Here is a 25,530-nt window from a genome sequence, read left to right on the forward strand (position 1 = left end):
CACCGCGCCGAGGGCGGGGCCCGACTTCCCCACGTCCCCACCTCACACAGAGGGAACGGCCACAGCCCGCGCCCAGACTGCGCTCACGCACCGAGGGCGCAGGGAGAAGGTCGGCCACCGTCCACCTCCGCCCTCCGCGGTGAATTGCGCTGCTTTTGTCTGTGGAGTCTTTGAGTTGGTGAAAATGTAAAAGTGTGGCAAGCATGTGGTTTGAGGTGTTGGTAATTTGCCTTTCCTTTGCGTAGATTTCATCTTTTAGGCTGTATGTGGACTTGGGGACTTGTATGAGGACGGGTGCATCCTGTGTGGGCCAGGGGCCCTGGTGGTTGTGCAGAGGGAGGTGAGAGCCCTGGGCTTTGCAGCATGTCCCTGCTTGTTCACTGGTGTGCCCTCTCCCTGTGTGGACTGGGTGTTCCCTTACCCAGAGCTGCTAAGTGGCTGCAGAGCGGCCCTCATTGTCCTGAGTATGGACAGCTCCTCTGAAGTTTTACTTTCACATTTACACAATTTTAGTATCTGGGGACAGATGCCAAAAGTCATCACTCACTTTTTTTTCCTCTCTTATTAGGGGCAATTTTAGCTTTAGAATCTTAATATTTTATGGACTGTTTTGTGCCTCTGACCTGCTTCTCTTTTCCCTGGGATGTGTCCTTAGAGGAAGAGGCTTACAGCATTAATCACATCTGGAATATGAACTCTTCTCTTCCAAAGGGAACTGTGGGCTCTGTTTCCTTAAACATATGCATATGTGTGCACACACATGCACACACAAACATGGATGCATGCATATATGACCACACAGCTGCACACACATGTGCACATGCACATACAGATTCTGAAATGCATGCACACACATGCATACACATGCTCATATACATATGCATGACTTCACAGGTACATGCTCTCACACACATACATATGCACAGACACATGCATACACACATGCTTACAATGCCCACACATATACACACTCACAAATGCATATATATGTATTTATACACACATGCCCCAATACATGCGAACACAGATGTATTCATGCATAGATGCATTCACACACGTGTGTGAGTAACAGCTTTTTTTTTCCATGAAAGAGCTGAGCCTTTGGAGTCCATAGCAGATTTTTCAAATTTCATGCTAGGTCATTTTAATTATGCTTACTTTCCCCATGTCAGCAGTGGTTTTCCATTTGCCACATAGGAAGGAGGGTCTGTGTGGGTGTGAGCTGTGATTCCTGTTCTGTGCAGGTTGCTGCCACCCTATGGTGTGGTGGCTGCTGCTGTTTCTTATGGATGTGACTGGGCTCTGAGCTTTTCCTGGAGGGAGGCTGGGCCTCTCATTCTTGGCCAGGACCATCATATCTATTGCATGATTTTTGTCAATTCCAGAACTTGGGAAAAACCTTAGCCCAACTTATATCTTTATGAAGCGCTCCTCAGCCAGATGTCACGGCTCCAGCCTGTGATCCTAGTTACTCGGGATGTGCAGATTGGAGGATAGTACTTTGAGGCCAGCCTGAGCATAAAAGTTCTTGAGACCCATTCAATCAATCACTGGGCTTGGTAGTCCATGCCTATCATCCCTGAATGGAAGCACCAATAGAAGGATCACAGTCTACATTGATTGGGGCATAAATTGAGACCTCACCTTGAAAATAACCACTGCAGCCCGGTGCTGGTGGCTCATGCCTGTAATCCTCTTTACACAGGAGGCTGAGATCTGAGGATCATGGTTCAAAGCCAGCCCAGGCAGGAAAGCCCATGAGACTCTTATCTCTGATGAACCAGCAGAAAACTGGAAATGGAGCAATGGCTCAAGTGGTAGTCTGCTCACCTTGAGCTGAAAAACACAAAGACAACATCCAGGCCCACAGTTCAAGCTTCACAACTGACAAAAATAGAAACCAAAAAACAGCAACCCCCCCAACCCCCTCCCCCACAAAACCCACTGCATCAAGCAACTGTTGAAGTGACTCAATAACCTGAGCACTTGTTTAGCAAATGGGAGGCCTGAGTTCAAACCCTAGCACCACCAAAGAAAACTTTTTCTCCTCTCTCAGTGAATACAGCTCATTACAGAGAGTTCTTATTCTTCTCTCAACTGAACTGCAAAAAAGTTGACCATGGAGACAAGCATTTGATTCCACCAAAGTACATAGGTTAACATTCTTGACAGGAGCAGTCTGGGTGTCAGTCTGACTTAGGAAAGCCATAGGGTCAGCTCCATACCTGTTTGTCAGCTTTTGTCACTGTGACAAAACACCCAGGACAATCAAACTCTAAGGAAGAAAGGTTTATTTGGGTTTCAGAGAGATGGGTCATGGTGTCTCAGCCCTTTGCCTTTGGGCCTTGTGGTGAAGCAAGTCCTCATGGTGGAAGCATAGGATGGAGCAAAGCTGCCTACTTTATGGTGGCCGGGAGGCAAAAAGAGAGGAACAGGAAGGGGTGGGGTCCCACCATCCCTTAGACAAGCCTCCAGTGACCTGACTTCCTTCCACTAAGCCCTTCTTGCTAAGGTTCTAGAACCTTCCAGGCTGCCATCAGACCTAACACGTAGGCCTGGGGGTGGGGAGCTGTCAAGGTTACACTCTAGACAGTCAGTGGTTTGAAGATCATTTCCAAAGACATTCCCTGGAATTCTGAACCTCTGTCCACAGCCTTAGGAGGCTCAGGGGAGAGTTTGCAGAGGTTGGCTTGTGATTTTTCCAGAAGGAAGCTACAGACTTTTTAGGGATAGGATTCTGGATGAGGATGCTGAGTGAACAGTTTGCAGAATGTGGAAGAAATGTGTGAGCTGTTCCTGCTGGCTTTTAAGGAATACTTAAATGGTGGTTTGTTTGTTTCTTTTAACCCATATTTGATGAAGCATAGTGAGCACAGCAGACCTGTGATGGAGCTGATGTTCTTGCTTCAGATGAGACTAAGTTGCAGTGATTTTAAGAGATATAGGAAGTATAATTGGGTCAAGAAAAGGCCTGGGCAGCACTGATGCACAGCAGAGCCTGTGTGGGGCCTGAGCTGGTGCAGAGGCTGGATAGGACATAGCTTGAAACCTCAGTGTTGGTGATGGTGACAGTTGCATTTGGAGCATTCACTGGAAAGAAGGGTGCTCAGTGATGGAGTCAGCCTATCTCATTTAATTCTCACTGCAGCCTTTTAACTATTAGTACTCCTATTTCATTTAAGAAAAGTTCAGAGAGTGAACTCATAGAAAGTGGTGGATCCCGACAGAGGCAGAGTTGAATGGAAAGATGGCCTGCAGTTCTCTGGATTGTACTTCAATAGGGAGGTGCTTTTGTTAGAAGATTAGAAAGGCTTTGGGACAGGCACTCACTGTAGCTCCTGTCTGTAATCCTAGCTACTTAGAGGGCTGAGATCTGAGGATCTTAGTTCCAAGCAATCCTGGTAAGGAAAGTTCATGAGACCCTTATCCTGTTAACCAAGAAACTGCCAGAAGTAGATCTGTGACTCAAGTGATAAAATGCCAGCCTTGAGTGGAAAAGCTCTGCAGCAGAGTGTGAGGTCCTGAGTTCAAGTCCCAGTACTGCCACAAATCCCCAAACCCAGAAAGACACATGAATAATTTCACATAGTTATTACAATGGGTTTATTTTTATTTACACTTCCCTTTTCCTCCTCTTTTTATTTTTTTGGCTGCTGGTCGTGGGGTTGAGTACTGTCTTTGGGTTTTTTGTTCAACACTAGTACTTTACCTCTTGAGCTACAGTTTCACTTCCACCTTTTTAGTTATTAATTTGAGATAAGAGTCTCATAGGCTTTCCTGCCTGGTCTGACTTTGAACCATGAGTCTCAGATCTCAGCCTCCTGAGTGGTTAGGATTACAGGTGTGAGTCGCCAGTACCCAGTAGTCCTAACTGATGCATCTCTGTTAGAATGCAGGAAGGAAGTGACGTTCCCTCTGTTCTTGGTGGTCACCGGTGGAAAATGAAGTTGTGATGAGTTTACTCTGCACAGTGGATATGGAGAGGACACAAGAGCTCTCGTCCTGGTCCCTCATAACTTCATATAGGCTGTTGTCAGTCTTCAACCTTCCAAGCACACTACACCTCCATCTCCAACTTCCAGACTCAGGAGTAGAGAGAAAGAATTCTCTGTTGTTTCAGCCATGCAGGCTTCAGTAAGCTGCTAGAGCAGGCTGAATTGACAAAGAAAGCAAGTCTGGGGAGGTGGGAAATGTGTGCTTTCTCTGGGCATCCTGGAGAGATTGGGCTTAACTTCACCTTTCATCTTTATTTTCCTCATTTCTAGCAGTGGGTAAGACCAATATGGCTTTAATCAGTATTTTTTAGGTAAATGAACAAGCTGTTGAAGATTCCAAAATGGTTCCTGCTCTGTAACCAAAAGCAAGCGAATAATAGAATACGATTAAGATCAATGAGCAACAATAATCACTACTTTTAGGATGCATTATGCTTTAGGAACTTGAAGGCCAAATGTCCTGAGAGGTCTCCAGATGGAAGTGGTTCTTTTTGTCTCATAGAAATAGCCTTTACCTCAGACACCGATTAGAAGAGAGATTGTATATGAGACTTGTGCTTGAAAATGATCTCTGTACATTTCTCAGCTTTGCTAAGCAGTGCTGTAGGCCCAGGTTTATAAATCCCATCAACTCTCTGGCAGATATCTAGACTCTTGGCCTATTACTAAAATACCCAAATTGTCAATGCTTTACCCCAATTGCTTGTATTAACCTATTCTTGGAGGGTTGTCATTTGTTCTCATACAGACCAGTTAGTGTTTCAGGGGCTGAATGAGAGGGGCTTGGGCAATGTGTGCAGTTTTTCAGTCTATCTAGTGTATTTCTGTCCATAAATGACCAAGGACTAGTAAAAAGATGCATGAATAGCAACTTGGCAGGGGAGGATGCAGGCATAAGAAAAATGGTTAGTACTAAAACCATGGAAGAGGGCTGGGAATGTGGCTTAGTGGTAGAGTGCTTGCCTAGTATGTATTAAGCCTTGGGTTCAATTCCTCTACCACATAAACAGAAAATACTGGGAATGGCACTGTGGCTCAAGTGATAGAGTACTAGCCTTGAGCAAAAGAAGTATAGAGACAGTGCCCAGGCTCTGAGTTCAAGCCCCAGGACTGGCAAAAAAATAAAATGATGCAAGAGGCTTTGAGCCCCTTGTACAAGTGGTTTTGAGCTTCCCAGATGCTCAATGCTAGCTGGAAAGGTAGAAAAAGCCAACAAAGCAATGATAGCCCACCCTCAATCTTTTTTATCCCCAGAGGAGCTGGTACATGGAAGCTGCTGGTCCAGCACGGTCCCCAGGGCTGACCTTTGACAGTATGCTCTGTCTCTCCTCAAGGGGCCTTAGTCTACATTGTCCCTGGGAACTCCCTGCTCCAGGGGTGTCCCCCAAGGATCCTAGATCACCACCTTGCAGAGCTCTCAGACTGTCATCTCCCAATGCTTCTGAGGAGGCCAGGGGACAGGCATGAGAAACATAAGAGAGGGAGTTTCACTGATTATGAATGCAGCCACTCTCAGGAACAGGCTCTCATACCTTTAGGAAGAGGAAGGGAAGGCAATCTGATCCCCATCTTTCAGCTTCATTTGCAGTATTCTTGGGGTAAATCCCAAGGAGGGCACTTCCAGGAAAGAATGATCTCCTTCTACATGGGTTTATGGACTGTAGCAATGGCAGACCTTTATATCTGAGGAAAGAGCTACAATGAAATACACAGGAAGATTAAGAAGAGAGGCTTGAGAAATGAATTGATAGCTGTGAGTTTCTTTAGTTTGAGAGGGGAAGGTGAGCCTTTACAGGTAAGGTATGACATAGATTAGTCAAATGTGCAGTTTGCCATAGCTTGTAAGAGGAATGTCTTTTGTGTGTGTGTGTGTGTGTGTGTGTGTGTGTGTGTGTGTGTTTATGTGTGTGTGTGCGTGCCATTACCGGTTTGAACACCGGGTCTCCTGCTCTTGCCTAGTTTTTTTCACTCAAGACTGGTGCTCTACCATTTGAGCTACAGCTCCACTTCTGTTCTTTTGCTGGCTAAGTGGAGGTAAGAGTCTCATGAACTTTTTGGCTCAGCCTGGCTTTGAACCGTGATCCTCTTATCTCAGCATCCTGAGTGGTTGGGATTACTGGCATGAACCACTGGTGTCTTAAGGGAATGGCAGATGAAATCATGTCATATGTTACTGAAGGGAAGTCTTGAGGGTTTTCCTCTTGCATATCCTTAGGAAATGTCCTGTCATGGAGAAAGACATCAATGTGGGGCAGAGAGCCTGGAATCAGGAAGAGTCAGACCTGGATCCTTTTTCAGTGTCATAGGATTGAGACTCTAAAGTAGGTAGTGCTTGAAAATCTCCTGTTCTTCCTCCACAAGATAGGAACATTCAACACATACCTGTAGGCTCCCTTTCCTATGAATTATAAGTAGAAAAGTGTACAAATTTCCAAATGTTCATAGCAAGCCCACAAAGGAACTCAAAGCATCCTTGGATTTGGTGAGTTCTTTCAATGGGACATCTTGCAGTACAGAACACACTACTTGACAATTAGTGAACATATTCTAAGACCCTCTCCTTAGTAGGAAGGTGACTGTCGCTTGCCTCTTTTGCTTCTGTGCCTGTTCACCTGTTAGAACAGCCACAGGAATGTGGCAAGCCAGTGAAAAGCAACTGCTTCCTAACAAAACCAGATTCCCTAAAAGTGTTATCTGTTCTTGCCAAGAGCCAAAACCTCCAGAAGAAGCAGGATATCCACATGAGCTTCCCCATTGATGCCACACATGTGTTCTGACTTGTGTTAGACCCCCCAGGCCAAAGTAAAGAACATGTAAAATTAAAAACCAACCTGATGAATTAAGCCAATAATATCCAGCCTGTTGAATAAATTCCCTGTGGAGATTTAGAAATAAGGTTCTTTCAGGGCTGAATAAGACGTTGATGAATAAGACAGCCATGTTTCTTCATTGCATTTATTTCTCTGGACATTACCAGTGTCATCAATAATCAATAAATCCTGTTTTGCTCGCATGGTGATGGTGGTTGGGGCTGAAGATGAATCTGATTCTGGCATGAAGGTGGGCTGCTCTACTCTGGCTGTGCCTGGCTGTCATCTCATTGGTCAGATGTCCTAAGCATCAGAGCTTACCAGTCTGACAAGGCCACACATATCTTAGTTGTACAATGCACTCGGGTTGCAAACTGCATATTTTAAAGGTTACCACTTGGATGGGGACAGAGGCACTCCTTGTCTGTATTTGGGGAGGGTACAATGGCTTCCTGGTCTCACTCAGGACTGACCCACCCACCCATCACTTCTGGTCCTGCTCCTTGTAGTTAAACCCCATAGTATATTTGCAAACTCCAAGCACTAGGTCAGTTTTGGCCAATGAAAGTGACTTAATCCCCTGGCTAGCTCTCTCCTGCAGAAGTTGTGATACCTGGCCATTTTCATCACTGCCTGTTGGAAGAATACTCAGAAGATCCATCACAGTGCTCGGTTTTGAGACAGACTTAAACTTTCTCCTCCTACTGTTGGTGCCGCTTCATTCATTGGCTTCAGATTCAAATCCCGAAGAATCCAGGTGGTGAATTGAGGTCAGCTTCCAATCAGCCTAGAGTTCAGAAGTCTTGATTCTGATGGAGACTCTCCAGGCTCAAGTGTTCTCTGCTTTGATATGTGGAGAGAATCCTCACAGGGAAAGATTTATCGTATCTGGCGGGTGACCCAAATGAACCGTGATATTTTGATAAGGTTGTTGGCTGGAGTACAGAGGTTTCTGAAGGGTGCTAGTGACATTGAGCCTTTCTAGCTGGTAATCGCCAAGTGTGTGTGTCCTAGGAGATCACAAAATTGATGCTAGGTCAGGCAGAAACAGAGTAACATAGATCTGGTATTTTGTGTTTGTTTTTTTCTTCCAATGGGCTGATTTGTTGGCAACAAATTCTGGCTGTTGTCAGAGATCAGAACATCTGTGCTCCTTTGCAGACAACTCTGGATTTTAAACTGTTTGGAGGAATTGTTCAACTCAGCCTCTCACTCTGCCTCCTCAGTAGACAGCTAAGCCTGGTGCAGAGTGTATATTTAGGCCTAAGGAAGACAGTGGCTAGGAATTCTGGGTCCTGCTTATGCCCTGATATTAGGAGATTCCAGCTCTGAAATTCTAAGACTGTCACAGCCAAGTGGGCAGACTGGATGGCCTGGTTGGAAACAGGAACAAAAGATGACAAATTAGCTAGGTAATTTGGACTCAGACATGCCAAGAGACTAGTGGGACTTGAGTGGTTCATTCTTGGAAGACATTGTTGTCTTTAGTTACCTAGTTAAGGATAAATGCTGTTTCAAAATGTTAAGAGGAAAACAATATCCTCTTAGACTAATCAAATTCAGCAGAGTATACTACAGAGCAATTAAAAACAAAACAAAAGAAAACAGGATTGTTAGCTCAGAGATACAAACAAGTTAGGAGAACTTGGGGCCTGCCAGATTAGACAGAAGTCAAAATTAGATATTGACAGGTTCTAGTTGGTGACAGCAATTTTCTAATTAGTTATGTTTTACCTTATTCTAATGAACTGTCTGTCCTTCTGCCATTTACTGAAGTCAGGGCTACCAGGACAGACCAAGAGTTCCTTCTTGGATTTAATAGCTTATTGATTAACATGAGTGAATCCATTACTGGTTTGATCCAATCAGTGTCCTCTTATGAGTTTTATCCAATATAAATGACCCCAAAATATTGATGTAGTGCAAGTGGGGCTGTTCAGGGGCATTGCCAACCTGGGCCTACATTCTACTTGTGTTCCTTGAAGTAGTGGCAAGTGCCAAGGTGCCTGGGAAATGTGTGGCTATGGAAAGTACCTTTGGCATAGTGCACTTAGCATTATGTTTGCCACAGCCCCCAGTGGTCTTGCTAGACAATGGATGTAGGGTTGTAGGGCTTGCATTAATAAAATAACACCAAACTAGTGACAAAAGGAAAAAAAAACCCTTTACTTGCAAGGAGAATAGCAAGGGCTCAATCATGGGAAGGGTTTTATAAGCTGGATGGCAAATGCACCCCTGTGCCTAGATGATCATATATAAAATGTGTTTGTCCCTGGCTCAAAGCCTAATAAAACTGCTGTCCTGCTGTTGGCCACGCCAGGATAGCTCTGCAGGGTAAAATTGCTCCTGCCTTTCTAGGAGGCAGTTTGTCCATCTTGTGACTGTGAACTTGGCCTATGTGGTTTCCCCTGTGATCTGTCTAGATGACAGACCCTAGCCTGATGGGGACCCAGCCAGTGTGCCGGTCCATGTGCTTTACCCTCCCTGACCTGAATGCTCTCCTTCCTCCTATTTAATGGGTGAAACCAGAGCACATGCCTCAGGGCTGCTGTTAAGATGACTGGGAGAAAGGTGCAGAAAGTTCCAGGACATAATGTAGTGCCTGGAACTTGGTAAAAGTTTCAAGGCTTTAATCTTGCACTCTGCACAAGGATTTTTGTTTGAAGAGGTTCACTCTGCTTTAGCTGTGCGGGAGGAAATGAAAACAGCCTAGTTTTCCAGTGAGAAGTAAATGGAAATGTGATTGTTTTCCTGCATTCAGTTTTAGAGCAATGACTGAAACATTTTGTGCAAGGGAAGATGCCTATAAGGACAAGCCACATAGTTTGAGAGACTTCGGTCTAAATTCCATAAATGATGAGCAAAATACATGATATGAATATTTTACCATACTCATATGTGGATGACAGACGGTCTTTCCTGCATCTAGTCAACAGTGTGCAATTATTAATGATATGAAGTAATGATACTGACCCCTACCTTTTTTTATATATTTATTGTTTTGGTCGGTTGTGGGGCCTGAACTCTGGGCCTGGGCACTGTCCCTCAGCTCTTCAGTTCAAGGCTAGTGCTCTACCTCTTGAGCGACAGCGCCACTTCCAGCTTTTTCTGTTTATGTGGTGCTGAGCAATCAAACCCAGGGCGTCATGCATGCAAGGCAAGCACTCTACCACTGAGCCAACTTCCCAGCCCCTAACCTCTACATTTTAATATACAAGGAAATCTTAAGTTTGCTGAATTGTTTCTCAGTGTGGTCACACACTATCAGATTTCTTCCTTGCAACAATTAGTAATGGATAAAAACAACAACAACACAATTTTCCTTTTATTAGAAAACAATTAAAACAAAACAATCCACCCCAAGAGTAAATTAAAGCCCTGGAAATTATTGACACCTCGCACAGCACAGTCACAGCACTCTTCTAACACTTCCCTGACTTGAAAGTGCTGCTTGTAAGTACTCAGTACTTCTCTCTTCTCCATTAACCTAGTTTTGTCTTGAGATTTTGATGTTGTGGCAATATTGAGGTTTGAAGTCAGAGCCTGGATGCTGTCCCTTAGCTTTTTTGTTCATGGCTGTTGTTCTACCCCTCGAGTCATGCCTTCACTTCTAGCTATATGGTGACTGACTGGAGATAAGACTCAGATTTTCCTGTGTGGATTGGCTTCAAATTGGGATCCTCAGATCTTAGTCTCTTTATTAGCTAGAATTATAGGTGTGAGCCACTGGCACCTGTCTCTTAACTGAGGTGTTGCCAGGCAGCTGATAAGGTGCCAGGGCCAGAATCCTCAGGTAGTGATCACAGTGGAAGAAGACTCAAACTGCCTCCTCAGTATTTACACAGCTGCAGCCATGCACAGAATATGTTCTCCATGCTGAGACGTGCAGACTGTGAAGGTGCTTGTTGAAGTACCTTTGATAATTATCAAAAAGCAAGTCAAATTTTTACAGACCAGACAAGGAAAAAAATATGCTCACCGATCATATGAATCTTTTTCTCAACAGTCCTAAACTCAGGGTCTCTAGAAAACTGTGTCTGTCTAGGTTCAGGTTCCCAATCTTCCAAATGGAGATGAAATCAAGAATTCTGTAGCATATTGAATTTTTCCAAAGATAGACACACTGCTCCCTTTTTACTCCTCTCACTTGAGGTAGGGTTTATGTGTCTTCTCTTTGGTCTTCCAGGGATATGTTATGACAGCCTTGACTGACTGACAGACTATAGTGGAATTGATTACTATATTCCTTGCAAAGTTACATGATCAAAATGCTAAGCATCTACATGTATTTCTTTTAGAATCCAGCGTCCATGCTTGAGGAAGCCCACGCTCATGTGGGAGTCACTGAGGCCTGGGGCCTGCAGGCCTGGCTGAGCTCTGGGTAAATGCCTGGGAACAATCCTGGCCATGTGAATGACAGTCTTGCAAGTGAATCATCCAGTAAGCCCTTGTTCAGTTGACTCTGCTTGAACACAGACCAATCCTGGCCCTTTCATAAGTCGACTAAAACTATTGGTATTGTTTGAACTGCTGCCTTTTAGGATTGTTTTCATGCAGCAATATATAACTGAGATGAGGTGCTTGTCAAAGAAAGTCACTAAGAAGTGTCAATGAAAAAATGCCCCAAAATCAGCACAAAAGTAACTTTCCAGTACTGATAGCTTTAAAAAATACTTACTAATTAAAATTTTAATAGAAATGATCAATAGTATCCAGTAGGTTTTAGGCAACTTTATGTTTTATTTGCAAAACCCTACTGTGTGTGAGCTTCCTGGAGGTGCTTTCTGCTGAATTCTGCTGAGGACTATGTCCTTCACTGAGTCAGAAAATTATTTGGTTTTTAAATTCTTTTTTTTTTCCCTGTTTTCTTTCTTTTTTCTTTCCTTTTTTTTTTCTTTTTTCTAGTCCTGAACTCTTGAACTCTGGGCCTAGGTGCTGTCCCTGAGCTCCATTTTCTCAAGCCTATCAGTCTACCACTTCAGTTACCTCACCACTTCTGGCTTTTTCTGTGATTTGATTGAAGATAAAAGTCTCATAGACTTTCCTTCCTGGGCTGGCTTCGAACTGGGATCCTCAGATCTCAGCTCCTTAGTAGCTAGAATTACGGGTATGAGCCACAGTAGCCCAGCTTAAAATTCTTTAGTGTGTGTGTGTTTGTGCGTGTGTGTGTGTGTGTGTGTGTGCATGCATGTATTTTAAAGCAACATAGCTGGGGTGCCAGTGGCTCATGCCTATAATCCTGCCTACTCAGGAAGCCAAAATACAGATGATTACAGTTCCAAGTCAACCCAGGTAAAAGTATCTATGAGACTTCATTTCTAAAAGAACCACTAAAAGCAAGACTTGAGCATGCTGAGTGAGCATGAGGCTCTGAATTCAAACCATGACATCTAAAAAGAAGAACATGAAATGTATCATGATGAACATTTTAAAGTATGTTATTTGGTGATATTGGCCATCTTTGTACAGTTCTGCAACAGACCTGTAGAACTTTTTTCATTCTGCCTGACTGAAACTTGCCATTGAACAACTCCCACCATTCACTCTGCCCAGCCCCTGGTCACCAGCATTCACCTTTTTCTTTCTAAGAGTTTGACTACTTCAATCATATTTATTGTCATTACACTGCTTGTCTCTTGGGACTAGCTTTTCCTCCTCTGTAATCACTCATGTTGTGGCAAATGTTGAGACTTCCTTCTTGTTGAATACTATCCCATTCTGTGTATACATCATAGTTTGTTTAGGCATTCACATAGTGATAAGCGTTTGTTTCTATCTCTCGGTGATTGTGAACAATGCCACAATGAACATCATTGTGCAAATATTGACCAGGCATTATATTTTCCCCCCATATTTTTCCTTCCCTGCCACTTTTCACCTGAAGCAGAATGCCTGGCATGTATTGGAAAAATAGTAGTGTCAGTGGAAGTCATGGTTATCTTTGCTTGAACATGTCTTGGAGATTGCTCACATACTAAGGTTGCCAAACTGCTCCAGAACCTCCACATCCTCCTGGATGTTCAACTTCCTTAAGTACATCTCAGGTATGATCTGGGAAGGATGGGAGCTGGGCCTCTACATGCTGGCCTTCATAATGCTTTGGAGCAGTTTTATTTTACCCTGTTGCAGGATAGCTAAGAAAGGAGGGGGACATGACACGTGTTGGGATCTGCTGCAGCTAGCAGTGTTGAATGGGTAGTCAGTGTTCTTCACCCAAGACAGCTTCACTATGAATAGACCGGATACAATTTTTTTAGGAAGAAATTATTTATTATTTTACTTTGGTATTGAAGAGCCAGACAGTAACTCTAATCTTAAGGTAGTCCTTGAGTCTCAGGAAAGGCTAGAGCTTGCTGATAACCACAGGACAAGTCAGCCAATCACCATGGAAAAGGGAATAAGTGGAAAGAACCTCGGATAAGCATAACAAAGATCCCTTGCATTTCAAACTGGAAGCAAGATCAGCCAGATTGCACCAACAAAGTGCTATGTCTGCAGTTGCTATGTCTACAGTATCAAGTGTTAAACAATCATGTGTAAGGGTATGGTCAACCAATCATGTGTAGGCCTAAATGAAATTCCCAAGTTTGCTCACTGTGTATTATAAAAGTTGTGAAAAAGCAGGTCTGGGCCTTCTTGCATTGAGGAACCTAAGCAACTCCATTTCACTTAAGACCCCCATCTCAGTTCTGCAACTTAACCCTTGACCCACTTCATCCCCAATGCCTGGAATTACCATATCTGAAACTCCAGAACAGCTCCTCCTAGGGTCTGGTGACCATGATGTAAACCAGACACCCTGCAGTTGAGCACCTATCCTCTTGAGACTCCCCTGCGGTGCAAGCCAACACAGTTTAAAGTACGTCAGCCCCCTTGATCTAACCAACAATTTGTTTCTGGTCCTTTCCCGCTTTGTAGTGCGCCAATCATACTATAGAGTTGTTTTATGATTTTCCCACGGTTTGTAGTCATTTGTTACAAGAAGTTATGATGTATGCAAAGCCCCTGCCTTCCCTAAAAAATGTATAAAAAGAAGTGCTGTAACCCTGGGCTCAGGGCCTCTCAGCGTCATGGGCTGCTGCCATGTGCGTGGGGGGACCAAGCTTGAGCTTGCAATAAAGACTCCTTTGCTTTTACATTGGTGACGGTCTCTGGTGGTCTTTTGGGTAAGGATTTCCAAATTCAGCTTTACGTTTGGTACGTTGGCCGGGAATCCCCTCCAAGCCCACCCAGATGCCTTAACCAAGGAGTTGTGAGAAACCTGGCCAGTAAATCAGAGGCATTGCCATTCTTCGACTGGATACAATTTTAATTTTATTATTTTTTGTCAGTTGTGTGGCTTGAACTCAAGGCCTGGGTGCTGTCACTGAGCTCAAGGATAGCACTCTACTTTTGGTTTTCTGGTGGTTAATTGGAGATAAGCGTCTCACAGCTTTTCATGCCCCAGCTGGCTTTTGAAACATGATCCTCAAATCTGTGTGTTCTGTTTTATTCTAGATATTCATGTAAGTCCAGGCAACCTGTGAGCCTGTTTGTTTTACATACAGGGAAGCATCATACCTAGATATGAAAATGCCACCATACATCAAAAACTGTTAACATCTTACTGGTACAACTGAAGATTTGAGTTATAAATAATGTTCTCCTCAGTGACCCTGAAGACACAATCATTTGGTGAATCATTGTTCCTTCAGTTTTAATAGAGTCATACATTATCTCTCTGCCAATAGTCTGTCTAACACCTTCCTTCAAGTCATAGATGTGTGTGTGTGTGTGTGTGTGTGTGTGTGTGTGTGTGTGTGTGTGGCAGGCACTGAATCCTTTCTAGAACACAAATTAACCACTTGTGGGCTCTCAGGCAACTCTGCAGTTTCATGGTGTCTGTGGAGACAGGTGGCTACCATCCTGCTTTCTTAAGAGTTTTATTTGTGGGCTGGGAAGGTGGCTCAGTGGTAGAGCTCTTGCTTTGCATGCTCAAGGCCCTGGGTTCGATTCCTCAGCACCACATAAGCAAAAAGCCGGAAGTGGCCCTGTGGCTCAAGTGGTAGAGCGCTAGCCTTGAGCTGAAGAGCTGAGGGACAGCACCCAGGCCCAGAGTTCAGGCCCCACGACCAGACCCAAAAAAAAAAAAAAAAAAGAGTTTTATTTGTTTTCAGCTTTGACCTGGAGTCTGCTTCACTGGCACGTAGAAGGAGGTGTGTTCAGGTGTGGTCTAGGTCAGCTTAGATACCTGACGAGGATAGTATATGTTTCTGTGCTGGTCCTGGGGATTGAACTCAGTCCCTGAATGTTGTCTTTGAGCTTTTGTGCCTCAAATCTACTGCTCTACCACAGCTCCATTTCCGTCTTTTTGGCAGTTAATTGGAGAGGAGAGTCTCACTGACTTTCCTGCCCAGGCTGGCTTTGGAGCACAGGCCTCAGATCTCAGCCTACAGAGTAACTTGGATTACAGTAGTGAGACACTGAGACCTGGCTAAGAGAAATATTTGTAAGGGACATGAGTCCTGTCCTGTCCTGAGGCTGACACAGCCTCTCAAGATGTGCAGCTGTACCCAGTACTGCTAATTGGCTTATGTAACCCATTTTTGTCATGATAGGAAAAGTCCTGCAGGAAGACCACAGAGAACTCTTGATGGAGGAATTTGCATTCCTGAAAAAAGAAGTCATGGGGAAAGAACAGCTCAAAGGGTCCCTTGTCTTCACAGGTCAGTTTTAGTCTGCAGTTCCTTTCCTTTTCCCGGAAGTTACAGGAACATTGGCTGGGTGCATAGTATTTCATGTATTGTACATTGGATCATTTATTGTTTGGTAATCATTCTTTGAGCATGAACACTAGAAGAGGACCCTGTTAGAAAATTCCTGCTCTTGTGTTTGGATGGATGTTCTTGTGGTTATCAGGACCACTTGAGTGTCTTTTATTAGAGAAAGATCTTTAGGATCCTTAACCTCAATGGGTGATAAGATGCTTTATCTCCTCATGAATTTCAAAACAATGGAGCCTCATTGTCCTGATGCTTGAAAATCATGTAGGAGACTTATGACAAGAAGGATAACAATATGTGTTAGAAACTCACATAATAGCCATGTAAAGTTGGTAATTCTTCCCCTCAGAACAGGTAAAGCAATAGAAGTTCACAGGCATTGAGCTCACACACCAGTCATGTGACAGAACCAGGTTAGATTCAGTTTGTGGCAGGAGGTGGTAGGAGCTGTTGTGTAAGGTGTTCAGAGGAGATGAACTATAGGAGATGGTGAGCAGCCTGGAGGGAGCTGATTTTGCTTCTAAGGTTGATGCTTCATTTAGGTCCTAGTGCCTCCATGAATTTTTTTGTGTGTTTACTTAGAATTTTTCTGTGTATCTAGGCTGGGGCTTGAACTCAGGGTCTGTGTGCTCTCCCTTAGCTTTTCCTCACAGGGCTAGCACTCCAACATGTACCACAGTTCCACTTCTGGCTTTATGGTGGTTTCTGAAGATAGGAGTGTCACAGACTTTCCTGACCCAAAGAACTTCACACTGTGGTTCTCAGATCTCAGTCTCCCAAGTAGCTATGATTCTAGACATGAGCGACCAGCACTCAGCTACGACTTCTTTTTGTATTTCTCAAGAACATGCTCATTGATTTAAGTGTTAATGTCAGAATCATAAGACTTGATTGACAAATTTAATGCAACATATATGAAGTGTCAAGTTTAGTTCTGTTTAAGATTTGGGCTAAGGACAAGAGTGGGCTGTCAGTTTCATGATCAAGCAGAAATTCTAATTCATAAACGCTTCAGAGTGTGCTTTTGTGAAGATATAAGGAAACATTTAGCACTCCATCAACTTGATGCTCTTGAACTAGCTGAAAGGTGTTGCTGTTTCTCTGTTTCCATTTTCATGTGTGCCATTGATAAGAATCTGGGTTTTAGGAGCTAGCAGACCATCATTGTTCTCCTCTTGCAGAAGACTTTAACAATTTTGGTGGCAGAGGAAAATAACTCAGGACTTTCTACCTGCTACACATGAGCTATGCCTCAACACATTTTAATTTAGTTTTTCAAAGGGTCCTGAACATTTACCTGGTGCCAGATTCAGTCAGTGACCTTCCTACTCCTGACTGCAAGTACTGCGACCTCAAGTCCTTATTTTTTTATATAGAACCTCACTGACTTTTTCCCAGACTGCTGTTCTTGAAGCATACTCCTCCATACTCCATATCCCAAGTAGCTTGTATTACGGGTTTGCTCCACTGTGCCTGGCTGCCGGGTGACTTTAAATCATTTATTGAAGAGGTGTGTATGTATATGCATGTGCAGGTGTGAAATGTATGTGTTTATGTGTGTGTGTCTACCTAAGTACATGTAAACTTCCTATATTTAAAGCCTAGATCTTTTCATCATACTGTTTAGCTGAATTGTGTGCTATTGCCAGTAGCATGTCTCATTTTACTAGCAAAATTGAAGTTCAAACCTACAAGAGACTTGCTTATTTGAGGCTACATTTGGCCGCCTGGTAAGGCAAGGTCCCTCTGTCCATGCGCTCTCCCATGCACCTGGGAGCTCTTTGTCAGGCATTCTCTTCTTCCTAGTCCTCACAGAGTTTGTGATTCCCCACAGCTGGCCCACTGGAAGAAGAGCAGTATGGCTTTCTAGCTTTGGTGGCATCTTTCATCTGACCTGGCTGGTATCCTTCTTGGGTGAGCTTTCTCTGGTGTCTGCCACTTTGGAAGAGCAAGAAGAGGAGCAGTATATGCAAATGACTGTGCATCTGGAGACCAAAGACAGATGGTAAGTGGTGAGAAACCTGCACAGAAGGAGACTTTGGGCTTTGTCCATTGTTCACAAGGGAAAACCCAAGGGACACAACCAGTTGTCCCACTGCAGCAGAGCTAGAAATCAGTCCTGCTTGTGTTGCCTCCATTATCCAGTAAGTGAATTGTTGCTTACAGAATTGAAGCATGTTTCCCAAGTCAAATCATAGAATCTTTAGTGTGTATCTATTTATTGTACAATCATTTTCTTTTTTTTCTTTTTTCTTTTTTTTTTTTTGGGTCCGGTCGTGGGGCCTGAACTCTGGGCCTGGGTGCTGTCCCTCAGCTCTTCAGCTCAAGGCTAGCGCTCTACCACTTGAGCCACAGGGCCACTTCTGGCTTTTTTCTTTTTGCTTATGTGGTGCTGGGGAATCGAACCCAGGGCCTCAGGCATGCAAGGCAAGCGCTCTACCACTGAGCCACCTTCCCAGCTAGCCCCTACTCATTTTATTTTATTTTATTTATTTTTTCAAAGAAGCAACTTTATTGAGAAGGTTCCTACACTGACCAGACAGGACCACAGCACAGGCTCGGGAGCGGATACTGTGACTGTATACTCATTTTAGGGATGGGCTTCTCACTGGTTTTCTCAAGAGGATGCTGATCTATTTGGCTCAAGTGATCCTCATGCCTCAACTCCCCAATAGCTAGGACTCTAGGCCTGCACCCCTGCGCCCAGCCCCCTTTATGTAGCTTTACTGATGAGGAAATGGAGGTGTGAGAAACATCTTGCCATTCTGCAATGCCTCATATCTGAAGACATGATAAACATTCTGAGATAGATCAGACTGTTTATATTACCTAAAGTTTATTTATATCTAATGTCTTTGAGCTGTCTTAACCTGTGACTGCACTCCTGGCTTCTGATGGTGCCTTGGAGGAATGCTTTGGCATGTTTCCAGTTGTTTTCTCTCTCCCTCCAGTTTATCCCATTTTGTAAGCTAGAATGAGACACCTCAGCTCAAACATGGCATGTTGCTGGAGCGTATCATCACACATTAAGAGCTACTGATGACTGCTGCTTAGGACAAAATTCCTTAGCTTACCTTTGGACAGTAGAGTTGAGTGAATGAGGACACAGGGTGATTATGAAGGTTGCCCATAAAATTCCTAGAAAAAGCTGAGCATCGGTGGCTCACGCCTATAATACTAGCTACCCAGGAGGCAGAGATCTGAGGATCGTGGTTCAAAGGCAACCCTGGCAGGACACTCTGTGAGACTCAGAAAAACTGAAGTGGCATTGTGGTTCAAGTGGTAGAGTGCTCACCTTGAGCTAAATTGCTGAGGGATAGTGCCCACTCCAAGTTCAAGCCCCATGACACACACACACACACACACACACACACACACACACACACACACACACACACACCACCACCACCACCACCACCACCACCACCACACAAATTGTCTAAAAAAGAAGAGTTTGTCCCTCCAATCACTGCTGTACAAATGCAGTAGGAGCAATGTCTTGTGAGTAGCACAGCCTGGCCTTTTCCAAATTTTTTCAATTTTATTTTATTGTAAAGCTGCTGTACAGAGGGCTTACAGTTACATGAGTAAGGAATGAGTACATTTCTTGTCAAGCATTGTTACCCGCTCCCTTGTTGTTCTCCTACTGTCCCTTCCCTCCCACATTTCCCTCACTCCTCTCCCACAGCACAGTTGTAAAGTTCATTTCCAATACACTGTCTTTTGGGTATCATTGTTGCAATGGGTCATCCTGTGTCCTTGGTTCAGAGTTCTGTTATTCCCCTTTCCCTCCCCAAATTAGACAAATGTAAATACAATAAGCAGGTACCAAAATCAAGTACAATGACAACAGGGTTTATACCATAGAGGGAAGAACATACAAAGGAAACCAAAAATTCACATAGTACATTAAAACTACAACAAAGAAAGACCTCTTGGGTCCATATCTTGGGCTTCATTTCACCTAGCATCATCTTCTATGGTCATATGTATAAAGCTATAGAACTGCTCATCTGACAAAATTATCCTAGATATATACTAAGTACTGCAAATGAGGGAAACCATGGGAGCTGTATTTCTTTGGGTCTGGCTTATTTCAGTTAATATAATTTTTCTAAGTCTTGCCATTTCCTAAATAATGGGGCGGTTTCATTCTTTCTGATGGAACCATAGAATTCCATTATATATATACACACACAGACACACACACACATATCACATCACATTTTCTTGATCCATTCATCTACTGAGGGACGTCTGGGTTGGTTCCATATCTCAGCTATGGTAAATAATGCTGTGATAAACATAGTTGTGCTGGTAGCTTTAGTATGGCCTTGTTTGGGTAAATGCTCAGAAGTGGAATCCTTTTATATTACCCTGCTCCAGAATGGTCTGGCCTTTTACAAATGTTTTCTGACTCAATCTGTATAGTGACTCCCTGAAGGGGCAACTGAGGCACAGAAGTCAAGAAACTTCGCAAGGATGCTGTTAGACTTTCCTTATCTACAACAAGTGACCGAGAGAAACTGTTTCAAGGAGGAAAGGTGTGTTTTGGCTTGCTTCCGGCCTCTTCAGTCCAGGCTTGGTTGTGAGAGGCTTGTGGTAAGTCAGACATCATCTCATCAGCAGTGAGCAATGGCAGAGGCTGCTTCTCTCATGCAGCCAAAGCAGGCTGCCCAGTACAGGGACAGACATGACCCCAGTGACCTATTACACTAGGCCCAACTGCTAAGTTTCCAGCACTGCCCCCACTAGGTCCACAAGCAAAGGACCAAGGCAACATTTCCTATTCAACTAGTAACTGATACAGGGATTTTCAGTCCTCACTCCAGTTGCCTTTCTGCGGTCCTCACACTGTGTGCATTCTCCCCAGCCATGCGGAAAGCACACAGAAACAAGTATAGACCACACATGGTACTGTCTGCATCTTCTCACAGTCCTCACATACCATAGTCCTTACTAATTTATTGGCTGTGTTTAAATTTTGTAACAGGATGCATTCAGTTTGTTCAAGACAAACTCATGCAGATATCCAGTTTACAAGTAGTGACAGAACATCTGTATCCAGGTCCTCGGGATGTTGTGGATGGAGGATCGCAGGCCTGTGCCCTGCCTGGTTCTTCAGGACTTGCTCGAAAATCACCTCTCAGCTATGCCTACAGACAGGTGCTGACCTGCTGACACATGTGTGGCTATGGCTAGACAGCTTCCTACAAAGAGAAGAACGAATTGCCAGTGCCCTGGTTGGTGAGTAGTTGCATTTGTAAGTATTCATGAGTGATGTCAAAGATGAACCCCCTCAGTGAGCCCAGGCCTGGCTCCAATGGACTGGGTGGCTTCAGTTGCCATAAACACCCAGATCATGAATGGACAAGACCCTTCCTTTAGGACAGAATTTACCCAGGAAAATGTTCTCACTATTGCACAGGCAGACACCAGAACTCTTCCCTGCTATCCAGAAAGAAACAACCCAGAGAAAGGGGTCACAATTTGGAGAAGTGATATTTTTCCTACTTTGTAGGTTTTCAGGAGCTCTGATGGGAGCTTCAGTGGGAAACAGAAGGGAAACAGAAGACCCTGTCTGTTTTGGGCCCAATTGTTGGTATTTTCTGGCATGTTTAGGTTGAGAGAGTCATGAGAATGTGATGAGAAGAGCACTAAGAATTCCGATGGCCTGTGGCGTGATGGACATCTGGCTGTCACTGAGCCGCCACATTGAGCCACAGCTGCAAGGAGGCTGAGTGCACAGTGAGGCCATGTCTGAAGAAGGTGGGCAAGCCTCCCCACCTGCTCCCCACCATGCGCTGTCTAAAGTGAGGCTTCTCCCGTCTTTTTACAATCTGCTAACCTGGCTTGAGGAGAAAGGGCCTGTCTTCAAACAAACAGACGTTGAAGGTTCCATTTGAAATCTGGATCCCTGGAGAATGTACCAAATGGAGGTGTCAGCAAGAACAGTTTCCAGAAAGAGTCAAATCTGTGCAGAAGCTCTGGGGCCAGGTCTTTAGAAGGAACTGGCTGCAGAAAGGAAGCTCATCCCGCACTGCCTGGTGCTGGCAGAGGTGGTGCAGAGGTGCTGCTGCTTGGAGAAGTAGGAGAAGAAGCGGTGAGTACCATCAGCACCGGATCACAGTTGGATGTTCTCAGCTGTTTGCCTCCATTCTTACCATTAAACATGTTGGAGAAAGAGGATGAGTATGCTGCTACCAACCGTGAGAGTGAGATGTGGGAATGGGACCCTGGAGGTGGGTACAAAGAAGTACCATGGCTTTTGTCATACCTCTGGTTCCATTGGTTTTTCCCCACCATCCAGGGAGGTGGACAGTTGTCATTGGTATATCAGCTTTTGGAAATTAAAAAGATAAAGTCTATACTGATATAAAATAATGAGAACAGGTGCATCAAATCAATGTCATAGGCCTGGATTCTGCCTGCAGCCCTCACACAGTGGTCACTTCCTCAGAGCAGGCAGGAGGAGTCAGGGACTGTGTCATCAGGATAGATGGCAGGATCAGCGCCATGGTCGGCAGGACCAGTAATATGGTCCTGGTTTTGGTGGCAGAAACCACGTCGGAGCGTTGCCTCAAGGACTTCTGTTGGGTGGCTTTAGAGAAGGATACCCTGGCCTCTGATTCCCATGAAAAAGCCCCCGCCATGGCTCCAAGTCGAGCTGAATGCATAGACCTTCTTGGCCCTACATGCACGAACAATGCCAGTGAGTATAAGTTGCCATCATCAGAGTCTTGGGCACTGACTGTGACATCTTTTTTTTTGTTTTTTAAATCAGTCTTGCGGCCTGAACTCAGGGCCAGGGCGCTGCCCCTCAGTTCTTCAGCTAAAGGCGAGTGCTCTACCATTTGAGCCACAATGCTATTTCTGGCTTTCTGTGATTAGATGGTGCAGAGGAATGGAACCCAGGGCCTCACACATGCAAGGCAAGCACTCTCCCACTGAGGCACCTTCCCAGCCCTGACTGTGACTTCTTGAGCAAGGGAGCTGGTGGACCTAGGGAAGGAACAGACAGGGAAGGGCACACCTAGGAATCTAAAGGCAAAGGATGCCAAGGTTCTCCCTCCCCTGCCAGGATCCCCGTGGTGGAGGCGCCTGTCCACTTCCCTGTTCCTTGAAAAGTGAAGGCCTCCCATCTCCACATTTCTCCACATCAACAAACTCCACGTCCAGGCTGCTCTCACTGTAACTCCTCTCCCCATGCGCAGTGGCAGCAGAAAATTCTCAGCCCTAGGAGCTGAGTTGTGTTCATTCCATTCCAGTAGCCCGATCCCTTGGTGCCCTTTCCACCTCTACGTCAGTGAACATGGTGCAGGAATCACTGGCTGTCCATGCCCTCACTGGTCACTCCATGAATCCACCAAGTGAGCCCAGAGATTAGCCTCAAATTCTTTTGATCCCAGGCTGCTAACCTTTCTGATTCTCCAGAAGAGTGGAGAGCTGAGGATACAGGACACTGAGCAAACGCCCCACCTCTCACCCACCCTCTCTTTAGCACACAGACCTTGTGGCAGGCAGAGCTGAATTCAGCATCTCACTTCAATGCGTGCATGTGAGGAGCCATATGCAGGAATACAGATGTGTGCCACTGTCTGTGTGGATGAATGTGTGTCCCCATGTGTGTGTTTCACAAGGGACTCTGTCATGGGCAGGCTTCCAAATAGAGAAGACCTCATCTATGTGTGCACTTGTGAAATTCTCATCCCCATATAGAGCTCAGGTCTTGTTTTTCCTTTATGTTTTGTTCATAGTTGGCTTGCATGGATTTGAGACAGTATCTCTTGCCTAGGTCAGAGTAGCCTTGAACTTCGTATCCTCCTCCCAGAAGTTCCCCATGCAGAAATGGGAGACCAAGACAAGTGGTTTGCAGTTTATTCTCTGTCTAGACACAATGTGCAGGGAATTGATCTCTACAAGAGTGCAGTGAAAATGACTAAAACCAGCTCTCAGGATTCCCAAGCATTGCATGGATACAGGGTCCTATGCAGTGTATGACATACTCAAGCAGGTGCTGGGTAGAAGCACTAGGAAAGAGTGGGTGACTGGGGGAGGCAGGCAAGCACAGGCACTTGTACACGGGGTGACATTTAAACTGGAACGAGGGGTCGGGTGTGAACCCAGTAAGTGTTTCCTCATAACCACAACATTAACTGGACAGAGGACAGTTGGTTGTGTTTGTGGAGTGTATCTAGTTTGGCTCCTGACTTGCCATTTGGCCCAGCCAGCACCCAGGGGACATTTGCAGAGGTCTGGTCTGAGGCTGAGTTCAGAAGAGGGGACTTCCCGCCATTGATGATGTCCTCTCCAGAGATGTCATCACAAAGGGCCAGGCAGGAGTTAGTGCTGGTTACCAGCACCAATAATGCTGTGCGGCTGAGCCAGCTGAGTTGTATGCAAAGCTTAGGGGCAGCAGGATGTTCTCCTGCTGTTGCCGGCTATTCCGCAGAACAACCACACAAAACGAGTTTGATATAGTACAAAGGCGCTGGGTCATCCCTTGTCCCAGTCGCCAGAGCAGAACACCACCATGCATCACACAGGTGAGTCAAGGAGGAGGGAGGGTGTGGAGGGGGGAGGGAGACTCCCCTCACCCACTACCTTCTGGCAGCCTCAGACCCCATATGTGTTGACATTCGAGTGGGGTGTAAATACATGATTGTGTTTGTGTGTGTGTGTCCCCAGGTTATTTTCATTGTATAGCCCTGAGCCTTTTCCCAATGTGCTGCTGTTTCATGTTTGATTTGTGTATCATTTCTTCACCCAGTTTGGGTGGGTTTTAGCCCCAACCCTTCCTGATCCCTGCATGGCTGGATACCTGCAGGGAGGCAAAGTGGAGAAGCTAGTAGACCACTTAGTGCCTTCCCTGCTCTTCGGAGATTCCTTGTTTATCCCAGTATTTCTGGAAACATACCGCACTTTCACGACCGCCCATCACGTATTGAACCTGTTGTTCAATAGGTAAGTGCCACCTCTGATCCTAGGGATGGGCCCACTGGCTAGGCCTTGGCATGTGCTGCACCAGTGAGGATCTGCTTGGATCCTGACTACTGGCATGCTAGGAGCAACATCCTCACTGCCTGAGGCTGGAGCGGTGGGATGGGCCCTGAACAGGCCTGTCCACATCATGACCTTACACACCAGGGAGCGCAGGGCTGTGGGCGGAGCTGGGAGAAGCCCCTTCTCATGAAGGCCCCCTTCTCTACATCAAGGGCTCCTATGAATAAGACCTCAAGAAAAGCATTTTCCAAATTGACAGTGGTGATTGATGTTCCATCTGGGCATCTTGACCTACCTGAACCTCAAAAAGAAGCCCAAGGGAAACACTGAGAGATCCCATGGCCATTGAGGTGTGTGTGGGGGAGGAAGCTAGTGGGCTCTTCATCTTGTGTGGGGATGCATTTCCAGACGCTTGGCACCACTCAGTGAAAGAACAGGGAAATCCTTGTCATCCTGAGCTCCATTCTCTGCTCAGAGAGACCATTGGGACTGTAGGTGTCACATATAGACAGTGTGTGTGACCTTCTTATGGTGTCTCCTAGATATTGCCGGTTTGATGCTTATGAGGAGGAGAAGGCAGGCGCACAGGAGCACCTGCAGCGGTGAGTGTGCCTGGGGGAGGAAGGAGGGCATGTGTTGAGGGTGGGTGCATTGGAGAGCTGCCTTTGGGGAGGCCTGGACCAAGGGAAATGGCAGCCACTTGGCTTGAGATTCCTGAGGAGGGCTTGAGTCCAGGTAGAAATGTGTGCATGCAGGGAGCCAGTTTGGCTTGTTCTGTGCCTCAGCAGGGTGGGAGAAGCTTCTGGCACCATGAACACCCAGTCCCATTTGCCTGCCCTGGGATACCTCAGGGCTACACAGAGCAGAGAGGCCCACTCTGCTCCATCATGGACAATCCCCTGAGATTCCAGGGGCCTCAGTGAGTGCTCAAGGGCCAGGATGTGCTGTTTGGGTTGAGTC

At 45.3% G+C, this 25,530-nt stretch overlaps 1 pseudogene; it reads left to right on the forward strand.

Moving 5' to 3' along the window:
- Positions 1 to 22,287, forward strand: part of LOC106000681 — a 23,472-nt pseudogene extending 1,185 nt beyond the window's left edge.
- The last annotated feature ends 3,243 nt before the right edge of the window (positions 22,288 to 25,530 follow it).

The sequence above is a fragment of the Dipodomys ordii genome, unplaced genomic scaffold, assembly GCF_000151885.1.
Source record: "Dipodomys ordii isolate 6190 unplaced genomic scaffold, Dord_2.0 Scaffold234, whole genome shotgun sequence".
Classification (NCBI taxonomy): Eukaryota; Metazoa; Chordata; class Mammalia; order Rodentia; family Heteromyidae; genus Dipodomys; species Dipodomys ordii.